The sequence below is a fragment of the Dermochelys coriacea genome, chromosome 6, assembly GCF_009764565.3.
Source record: "Dermochelys coriacea isolate rDerCor1 chromosome 6, rDerCor1.pri.v4, whole genome shotgun sequence".
NCBI lineage: Eukaryota > Metazoa > Chordata > Testudines > Dermochelyidae > Dermochelys > Dermochelys coriacea.
In genome coordinates this window covers 122,036,577-122,046,730 of record NC_050073.1, presented here as the reverse complement: position 1 = coordinate 122,046,730, position 10,154 = coordinate 122,036,577, and positions in this window count along the sequence as shown.

Genomic DNA, 10,154 nt, shown 5'->3' with positions numbered 1-10,154 from the left:
AGAACCTCCCCCTCCCTCCACGCACCTCCCGCTGCTGCGATCAGCTGTTTTGCGGCGTGCAGGAGGCTTTGGGAGGGAGGGAGGGAGGGGGAGGAGCGAGGGCGTGGTGTACAGGGGGCAGAGGATGGAACAGGGTGGGAAGAAGTGGGGCAGGGGCAGGAAGAGGTGGGGAGGAGTGGAGTGGGGGCAGGGCGTGGGGCAGAGCTGGGGGTCAAGCAGCCCCCCACTCTCCAAGCACATTTGAAAGGCTGCGCCTGTGGTTGAGGCGGAGCGAGAAGGGGCCGAATTAACCCAACAGGCCCCAGCTGAGGGGAATCAGGTGGCTAAGCAATCCCCTGCCTGAATGGGGAAGCCCAGTTGAGGGGGAACAAGCTGGGCTGGGACTATAAAGGCAGGAAAGTGGCAGGGGAAAAGGGCTCCTAGGACAGTCTGCGGTCACTCCCTGGGAGAAGGGGGGAGTGTTTGGAGGCTCAGGGATAGGTAGCCCCCGGTTACTCCCTGGGAGGAGGGAGGCTGGCAAACCCAGAGAAAGGGGAGCCAGATGGTAAGGAGGGGGCTCAGGGAGAGGCAGTAAGGTCTAAGAGGGAACGGACCTTGGCGGCTGACTAGACAGCCGCAGAGTTGGCATCGGCCGGGGGCAGGCCTGGGTTCTGAGGGAGTGGCACGACGTGGCAGTGAATGGGAAGACTGCCCAGGGTTGCTGATGGATACTTTGGTACCCCGGAAGAGGAAAATAGCGAGCCGGCCAGAGGGCTGAGTCACAGGGAGGCAGCCGCAGCTTGTGGAGTCAGAGAGGGGCTGCAGCACCAGAGGGACAGGCAGAGAGATGGCATGCAACCGGGGGAAGGGGTACTGACCTGGCGAGCTATTCCCCAGAGCGGCCAGGAGGAGGTGCCATCCTAGCACCCCGTCACACACACCTAAGTCAATTCATTGGTTTGCTGCTCTGTCCGCATGCAGGAGCGAATTCGGGGGCGTCTGTAAGGGTGGAGTGACTTCTGATTGGCTGTAAGGCGGTAGGGGCAAGACTGGAATCGGGAGCCTGGGAATGACAGGCTCCTACCTCTTATGGGGATCAGTTCTGCCTTCTGTAACTGATGTCTGAGGAAGGACTTAGGCCCCCATCACGGCAGCAGCAGGAGGTAGCTGAGGGGAGAGGCAAGGACCAGATACCTCTTTGGGCAGCTAGGGAGTAGTGTCCTCTCAGCCTAGTCCATAGATCAGCAGGGATTTTTGGGGGGTGAGGTTTCAAGCACCATCTGTTTCCCCCCACCCGAGAGAGGGGTACTTGTGGGTGGGGGACGAGAGCCCCAGTTACAGTATGAAAGGCTGGAGATACTGCAAATGGAAAAATTGGCCACAACTGTTCAGACACACTTGGTAGCAGCCCCCAGGATGTCCTACTGCCTGTCAGCGCTAACAGCTGGAAGCCCTCCGGGGGCACCCGGGAAGTCCTGTTAAAAGAGAAGCAGCAGCTGGTATCACCAGCCACAGACATTCACAGAGCATGAGTCGCCCCGCTGCCAAATCATGAGATTTAAAAATAAATAAATATGTAAAGTTGGGGGAGGTCTTTTGATTTGCCTCTGGGGGTTTTAGCCTGTAGGGGAGGGTGACGTTTTCCAGCTTTTCTCTGCAATCACAAGGCTAGAAATTTCCTTTTCTTTTTTCAAATGAAAGCCAAGAGTCTGGTGTAAATCACAGGACTCCAGGAGCTGGTGCCTGAATGGAAAACACCAAATGGCCTGGGAACTGACTGCTCCGATGTACCCGTGGTGCTATCCCTTGTTTCGCCACACATCCCAATTGCTATTGCAGCCAGAGGCTCCCCATCTCACACACCATTTTATAAGTGTATAGGGCAGTCAGGAGCCCCAGTTCTGCTGGTGGCTGGGGAAGGAGGCAGGTGGTGTGGTATTGACTTTATTACCAGCTGGCCCCCAGGCCTGGATTCTTGGCAAGAGGGCTCAGAGGCAGTGATGAGGTGCCAAAATCTTAACAACGGGTTCCCTCCTCACCCCAAGAGGGGGTCGTTGGCCACCCCTGCCCCCCGGGACTCTTGCCCCATCCAACCCCCCCACGTTCCTTGATGCCCCCCTCAGGACCCCTGCCCCATCCACCCCCCTCCCTGTCTCCTGACTGCCCCCAGAACTGGGCAGGAGGGTCTCGTGAGCCACCGTAGTGGGTGCCCACCCCACCCCTAAGAGCAGAGGCACCTGCCGGAGGGCGAGGTGGGGCGTCCCGGAGGTGCTTACCTGGGGCAACTCCCAGGAAGCATCCGGCAGGTCCCTCGCACTCAGGCCGAGGGTGGCAGAGCTGAGCTGAGCTGGGGTGGGGAGCGGTTCCCCTGTGCCCTGGGGTTACCTGCTGCAATGCCGGTGGCCCTCCTCGGGCCCCCCCCCCCCGCCCCAGCTCTCCTCCGCCTCCCTGGGCCTGAGCGGGAAGCCGGCCGGGGGGAGGGGGGGGCTTCTCAGCCTGCTCCCGCTTCCCGCGCGAACAGCTGATTCGTGGGAAGCCGGGGGGGGGAGGGCCGGAGAAGCGGGGGGGGGGGGGGCGCGTTCAGGGGAGGAGGCGGAGCAGAGGCAGAGGTGAGCTGGGGCCAGGGGTGGGGCAGGGAGCTGCCGGTGGGTGCTCTGCACCCACCAAATTTTCCCCTTGGGTGCTCCAGGGCTGGAGCACCCATGGAGTCGGCGCCTAAGGCGCCACTTTTGGCCGGTGAAATTTAGAAGCCCTTTTAGAACCGGTTCTCCCTCGTGGAACAACCGATTCTAAAAGGGCTTCTAAATGTAGCAACCGGTTCCAGCGAAGCGGCTCCGGCTCACCACTGCTCAGAGGTGAATGCAGACCGGCACGGCCCGAGCCCGAAGCCGCTGCTCCGGATTCTGCTGTTTGTAACCAGTGCCGGGTTTCCAACGGCGCCGTGGAGCTGGGCCCGTGCTCAGAAGGGGCCCCGACCTGCTCTCCTTGCCCCGAGACCCCGCCAGCCCACGGGCGCCCCGCCCACCACTTGCTCCTCTCGGCCTGCCCGCCGGCCGGCCAAGGGCTCCTCCCTGCCCCCTGGCCGGACCCCAGGGCACCTCCGGCTCCGGCAGTCTCTGCTTCTCCCCACCTGTCTCCCCGGAGCTGAGCCGTCTGGGACTGGTGCAGAAGCCTGGCCAGTCTCGGCCCGTTAGGGAGGGCAGTGGGGGGGGGGAGCTTGGCTGGGCCCCTCCAGGTAAGTGGGTCCTGACAGAGCCCGGGCGGGGCAGGCCCTGGCCTGGCCGATCACACCACTCGTGAGAGGCCGGAGCGATTTCCCACCCTGGGACCAGCCCTGGCTGCGCCGGCGGCTCAGCCCGGCAGACGCAGTTGCCTCCCAGCAGGGCCGGTGAGTGGGGCCAGGAGGCAGGGCGCTGGGGAGTGGGTCTGGGGTGGGTGCTGGGCTGTGAGGGGGCGGGGAAGATCTGTGTGTTGGGGCACTAGGGCGTGGGGGTTCTGTGCGGGGCACTGGGCAGTTGTGGCAGGAGCTGGGGAGGGGCGCTGGGCATAGCGGGTCCGGGGGGCGGGGGGCTTTGGCCATAGGGAATCGGTGAGGGGAAGGGTTTCCAGTGTTGGGCAGGGGGGCTGTGTGGCGCAGAATGGGCCCATCCCCGAGGGGAAGGGGCAGGCTGGCAGCACAGGGCCAGGTGGGCCATCGTGCATCTGGCAACTGCCAGTTTGTAAATAGTTCCCTCGCTATTCCCGACCGGGCTGGGCAGAGCGGGCCCACCCCTGCCGTGCCATATTGCCCCTGGCTGGCCCCTCACTCTGGGGACCAACCCCCCCGCCTCTGCGCCAGCTCCATTGCCCCTATGGGGGCCCCACAAATAAGTTTGGCGTTGGGCCCACAAAAGGTTAATCCGGCCCTGTTTATAACAATATGCATCCCTCCATTGGGAGTGAGATAGCAACCATCTGCTCACATCCCGCATGTTAGAGACGGGGATAGGCTGAAAAGCCCCTTGGGAGGCTTTCTTCCCAGGAGTCTTTCTCCTGAGATGCAAGACAGAGGAAAGTTCATTTTAAGCCAGATAGTGGCTTGGGGCCTCCAGTGATCCCTGCTGCAAAGCACTATCCCCCTCTACTGGGCATCTGCTCCAGTGATGCATCAGTGCAGGGAGAAGATGAAACAAATATTCGAGCCAGCTGGTGGGCTATATGCTTGCCAAGAATCCAAGCCAAGGTTTTGATCTATATTCAATTCTGTAGGTGCCTGCCCTGCATTCTGCTCAGAACTTCCAATACACTATGCAAAATACAATAGCTAGGACAGCTCATTCCCTTTGAGGCCATCATAGAATCGTAAGAGTGGAAGGGACCTCGAGAGGTCATCTTGTCCAGTCCCTTGCACTCGTGGCAGGATTAAATTATCTAGGCCATCATTGACCGGTGTTTGACTACTCTTAAAAACCTCAAACGATGGAGATCCCACAACCTCCCTAGGCAATTTATTCCAGTGCTTAACCACCCTGACAGGTAGGAAGTTTTTCCTAATGTCCAACCTAAACCGCCCTTGCTGCAATTTAAGCCCATTGCTTCTTGTCCTATCCTCAGAGGTTAAGGAGAACAATTTTTCTCCCTCCTCCTTGTAACAACCTTTTATGTACTTGAAAACTATTATCATGTCCCCTCTTGGCCTACTCTTCTCCAGCCTAAACAAACCCAATTTTTTCAATCTTTCCTCATTAGGTCATGTTTTCTAGACCTTTAATCATTTCTGGGGGGTGATGGATCAGCATTCATGTCACACTTCCTGGGCCGGGGAACCTAATGATCCAATCAGCGGACCAAATTCAGTGATGAATCCTGGTCACATGCCACCTGAGGCACGTTGTGCATACGCTAAGAAGAATCATTTTTGTTGCTCTCCTCTGGACTTTCTCCAATTTGTCCACATCTTTCCTGAAATGTGGTGCCTGGAACTGGACACAATACTCCAGTTGAGACCTAATCAGCGCAGAGTAGAGCAGAAGAATTACTTCTTGTAGATATCGATATAGATCCTGTGGTTTGCATTGGTGTTGTAGCCATGTTGGTCCCAGGATATTAAAGTGACAAGATGGGTGAGATAATAATCTATTATTTTTATTAAGCCCCCCACAGACTAGGAGCCACCAACTCAAAGCAGCACTAGACCCTGCCAGAACAGACGCAAAACCTGCAGCCATATCTCCACTGATGGGATGATCAGTACTTTCCCAATGCCCCTTTCAGGACCCTTGGCTCCTACATATGCCCGTCACAACATGTGGTGCACACATCCAGTGGGCTAAATGCCTCAATAACTATGTGGGTGAAACCACTGTGCTCTCAGATGAGCTCACTAAGAAAAGTGATAAAAGACAAAACAACCTTATCACATGTGGGCAAACAATTGTCACAAAGCCATCACGCCAAATTTGAGCTCTCAGTCCTCATCCTCAAAGGACTCCTGCAAAGCACCTTCAAAAGACGAGCCTGGGAGCTTAAATTCGTAACTTTGCTTGACACTAAAAATCTTGGAGTGAATAAAGACACTGGATTTATGGCTTATTACAACACACTGCAATGCACTAACCTCCACCTTCTTGCCCTATGACTGCAGGGGGGTTAACAGGCCACTCTACCTTGAATTTTAGGTTTCAGAGTAGCAGCCGTGTTAGTCTGTATTCGCAAAAAGAAAAGGAGTACTTGTGGCACCTTAGAGACTAACAAATTTATTAGAGCATAAGCTTTCGTGAGCTACAGCTCACTTCATCGGATGCATTTGGTGGAAAAAACAGAGGAGAGATTTATATACACACACACAGAGAACATGAAACAATGGGTTTATCATACACACTGTAAGGAGAGTGATCACTTAAGATAAGCCATCACCAACAGCAGGGGGGGGAAAGGAGGAAAACCTTTCATGGTGACAAGCAGGTAGGCTAATTCCAGCAGTTAACAAGAATATCAGAGGAACAGTGGGGGGTGGGGTGGGAGGGAGAAATACCATGGGGAAATAGTTTTACTTTGTGTAATGACTCATCCATTCCCAGTCTCTATTCAAGCCTAAGTTAATTGTATCCAGTTTGCAAATTAATTCCAATTCAGCAGTCTCTCGTTGGAGTCTGTTTTTGAAGCTTTTTTGTTGAAGTATAGCCACGTGGCTATACTTCAACAAAAAAGCTTCAAAAACAGACTCCAACGAGAGACTGCTGAATTGGAATTAATTTGCAAACTGGATACAATTAACTTAGGCTTGAATAGAGACTGGGAATGGATGAGTCATTACACAAAGTAAAACTATTTCCCCATGGTATTTCTCCCTCCCACCCCACCCCCCACTGTTCCTCTGATATTCTTGTTAACTGCTGGAATTAGCCTACCTGCTTGTCACCATGAAAGGTTTCCTCCTTTCCCCCCCTGCTGTTGGTGATGGCTTATCTTAAGTGATCACTCTCCTTACAGTGTGTATGATAAACCCATTGTTTCATGTTCTCTGTGTGTGTGTATATAAATCTCTCCTCTGTTTTTTCCACCAAATGCATCCGATGAAGTGAGCTGTAGCTCACGAAAGCTTATGCTCTAATAAATTTGTTAGTCTCTAAGGTGCCACAAGTACTCCTTTTCTTTTTGCTACCTTGAATTGTCTCTCACAATACGTGTTAACTGCTTTTGCAAAAGAACCTGTTCCATCTTGTGTTTAGCTGTGACACCTCCTCTACACCAGTGGCTCTCAAAGCTGGTCTGCCACTTGTTCAGGCAAAGCCCCTGGCGCGCCCACCCGGTTTGTTTACCTGCCGCGTCCACAGGACCGGCCGAACCTGCGGACACGGCAGGTAAATAAACCAGTCCAGCGCGCCGGGGCTTTCCCTGAACAAGCGGCAGACCGGCTTTGAGAACCACTGCTCTACACTACTTCAGTATAACTACCTCACTCAGAGATGTGAAAAATCCACACTCCTGAGTGACGTAGTTATAGCGAGCTTCACCCCCAGTGTAGACAGCACTGTGGCGGCAGGGAAGCTGCTCCCGCTGACATAGCTACTGCCTCTCGCAGAGTTATTAACCCGACAGGAGAGGTCTCTAAGCCCATCTGCTTAGAGCATCTTCACCAGAAGCGCTGCTATGGTGCATCTGCCCTGTAATGTAGACCTGCCCTGTGTGCCTTTCCCAGACCTGAAGAAGAGCTGTGTGTGACTCGAAAGCTTGTCTCTCTCACCAACAGCAGCTGATCCAGCAACAGGTATTACCTTGCCCACCTTGCCTTTCTATAGATCTAGACACCCACAGACATCCCTCATCCTTATCCCTTCCCTAACAGTCTGGGGACAAGATGGGCTTTTCTGCCTGGACTTTGAACAACTCTGGGTTCTGGTGGGCCCAGGCCAAACGACTTCCATGCCTGAGTCGGGCTGCTCCGAGGAGAGACCTGCAGCGCCAGTTCTCTGCTGAGGCACTATGGCCCAGGGAGAGAAGCGGTCAGTCAGGTAACCAGGTCCCAGCCTAACCCCAATGCCTTGAATTCCACCCAGGAGCTTACTGGGAGCCAGTGCAGACTGCAGAGCGCTAGCGTAATGGGATCCCGAAGCAACCTGCTGTTTAGTGAGTGGAGCCCATGACAGAAATCTAACCTCCAGGCAACAAGGGCACAGATGACTGGGGCCAGCCCTGTATGAGAGAGGACAGATCTCTCAGGCACATATGCAATGAAGCCCTCATGGTCACAGCTGCTCCTGCGCAGCCAGGCTCTAGCATGCCCATGCTGCACTGCCGTACTACAAAGGGCAGCTGCACTCTCTTCTCAGTGCCTGTGGGGGAAGGGCGGGTGCCACCACAAATTCTGCCAGCTCTCCCAGCTGATTCCCCACCACACTCAATCTCATCCCAATCCTGCCGGCATTAAGGCTCAGCTGGTTGGGCCTCACCCATGCCCCGAAATTCAATCTGGCTAAAGGTTTTGAATCACACCCACCCCTGCATCAATCATGGACCTACTCGTTCCAATCGCCCATCCTGCTCAGATGAGGCACCATCAGGATAGGATAAAGGACTGCCAATGCTTCCTGACACGATAGGGCCCGATTCTCAGCAGGGCTGAGCACCCAGAGCTTCCATTGACTTCAGTTGCAGTCGCGTGTGCTCAGCACGTCTGAAAATCAGGCCCCAAGGGTCAGATCCCCAAGGGTACTTCAGCGCTTAACTCCCATTGATTTCAGTGGAGAGACGCCCGTTTCAACGAAATCAGGTGGAGTCAGGTGCTGAAATATCTTTGACAATCTGTGCCCTCGTAACTGCCTGATCCAATGCCCTAAGAATCAGTGGGGAGCTCTCTATTGATTTTAATGGACATTGCATTGGGCCTTGGAAGAATTCAGTGTAAACAATCTAGGGGAAATCTTTGCACATTGTATTCTCCAGATATTAAGTGTTGGACTAAAACAAGCAGGAAGCCTATTCACAAACTATATTCTTGCAGAAGCTACATCAAACATGATAGGGTACAACTCGATGGCAGTCGAAATAATTAAAGACTTTCCATTTCTGCTGATGAACAGATGCCAAGCTAATGTTGGATGGATTGCATAGTTCTCATGGGATGATTCCAAGAACTAAATTTGTCGTAAGCTGGCCAGAACCACCAAGTGAACTTTTAACTATCAGACCCAATACAATCATTTGAAACCACCAACATTTCAAGTAGCTGACACATCCAAAGACTTATCTTAAGAAAATATTTGTTTGGCAGAGGAGTGTCACAAATCTGGTCTTGGGAAATAGATTTTCTTTGTAGAAGTGAGCTGTAGCTCACGAAAGCTTATGCTCTAATAAATTTGTTAGTCTCTAAGGTGCCACAAGTACTCCTTTTCTTTTTGCGAATACAGACTAACATGGCTGCTACTATGAAATTTGTAGTTTATGATTTTCTTTGTAAATTGCTAATGGAAAAAACGTAAGAGCCATATCCACATCTCAAATAAGTTGGCATTGATTTTAGTAAAGCTATACCAATTGAGGGTCTGGCCTCAGGGTTTTATTTTTGGAAAGATGAGATACAGCTTTTAAATTTTTTATTTTTTTTACTGCAAACTATATATATTGGACCGATGCAGCTTCTTGTTTTAAAACTAAAACATTCCTTTGCTGAAAGAGCTCTACACTATGTTGGCCTTTTTGGTAGACAACTGCAGGACAAGGTTCATCATTACCATTTAATTCCTCCAACTTTCAATTGAGTCTAGATGGCAGCTGTCAGCCCCAGGGTAGGCCTCCACTGCCATCTCCAGGCGCTGACATACCCTCGTTCGCTTTGATCTAGCTACCTCAGGTACTGGAGCAGTGAAGGCATGGCAGCTTGGGCTGAAGCACTTGGTGCCATGGTTTCATTCCTCTGGTACCTGAGCTTGGGTCTGTCTACTCAAGCTGCAATCACACCCGGTGCCAGCAGCATACACATCCCATCAGACACAAGAAGCATTGAGTGAATGAGTTCAACTAAGAGCAGTCACTGTCATTAGGCTTCTACCAGTGAATATTGATTGCAGTGGAAATCGTGCATTGCAAGCTAAAAGCTGAGATTCCAAACAGGTAGCAGAACCAGTTATCTGACAGTGCTGGAGGCTAGTGCTGGGTTAGGGCAAAAGAGGCTTTTAAATGAAATTGTGTTAATAGATGGGCCGGATCCTCAGCTTGTGTAATTTGGTGTAGCTCCATTGAAGTCTGTGGAGCGACACTGATTCACACCAGCTAAGGATCTGGCCCATTTATTCTTCATGTTGAAGTCTGGGAGCCACTGTATCCCCTTGATTAGTCACTGTCTTAGCCCTAATTTTCCCTCATTAACATTAGCCCTATACTTTTCTGATCCTTGCCAAGTCCCTGCTGCAGTTTCTAATTGCAGCTTCCTTGGTCCTTGCCTGACAAGTTCTGATCTCACTTAGACTGGTGTAATTCCTCCAGTTGCTGTACCATCCCAGGGTGACACCAGCATATACGAGATCAGAATCAGGCTCACTGTCCCTGTCTTGCTCTATTCGAGATGAGCCAGCAACAGAATCCCTGCTGCAAGGCTCTGAATTTAAGGGTGGAGAAGTTCATGTCTAAACATTGCAGCTGGTGCTTATCTCTGTAGCGGGATGGATCCCAAGCAGCCCTGAGTCTTGGGGAGTTCA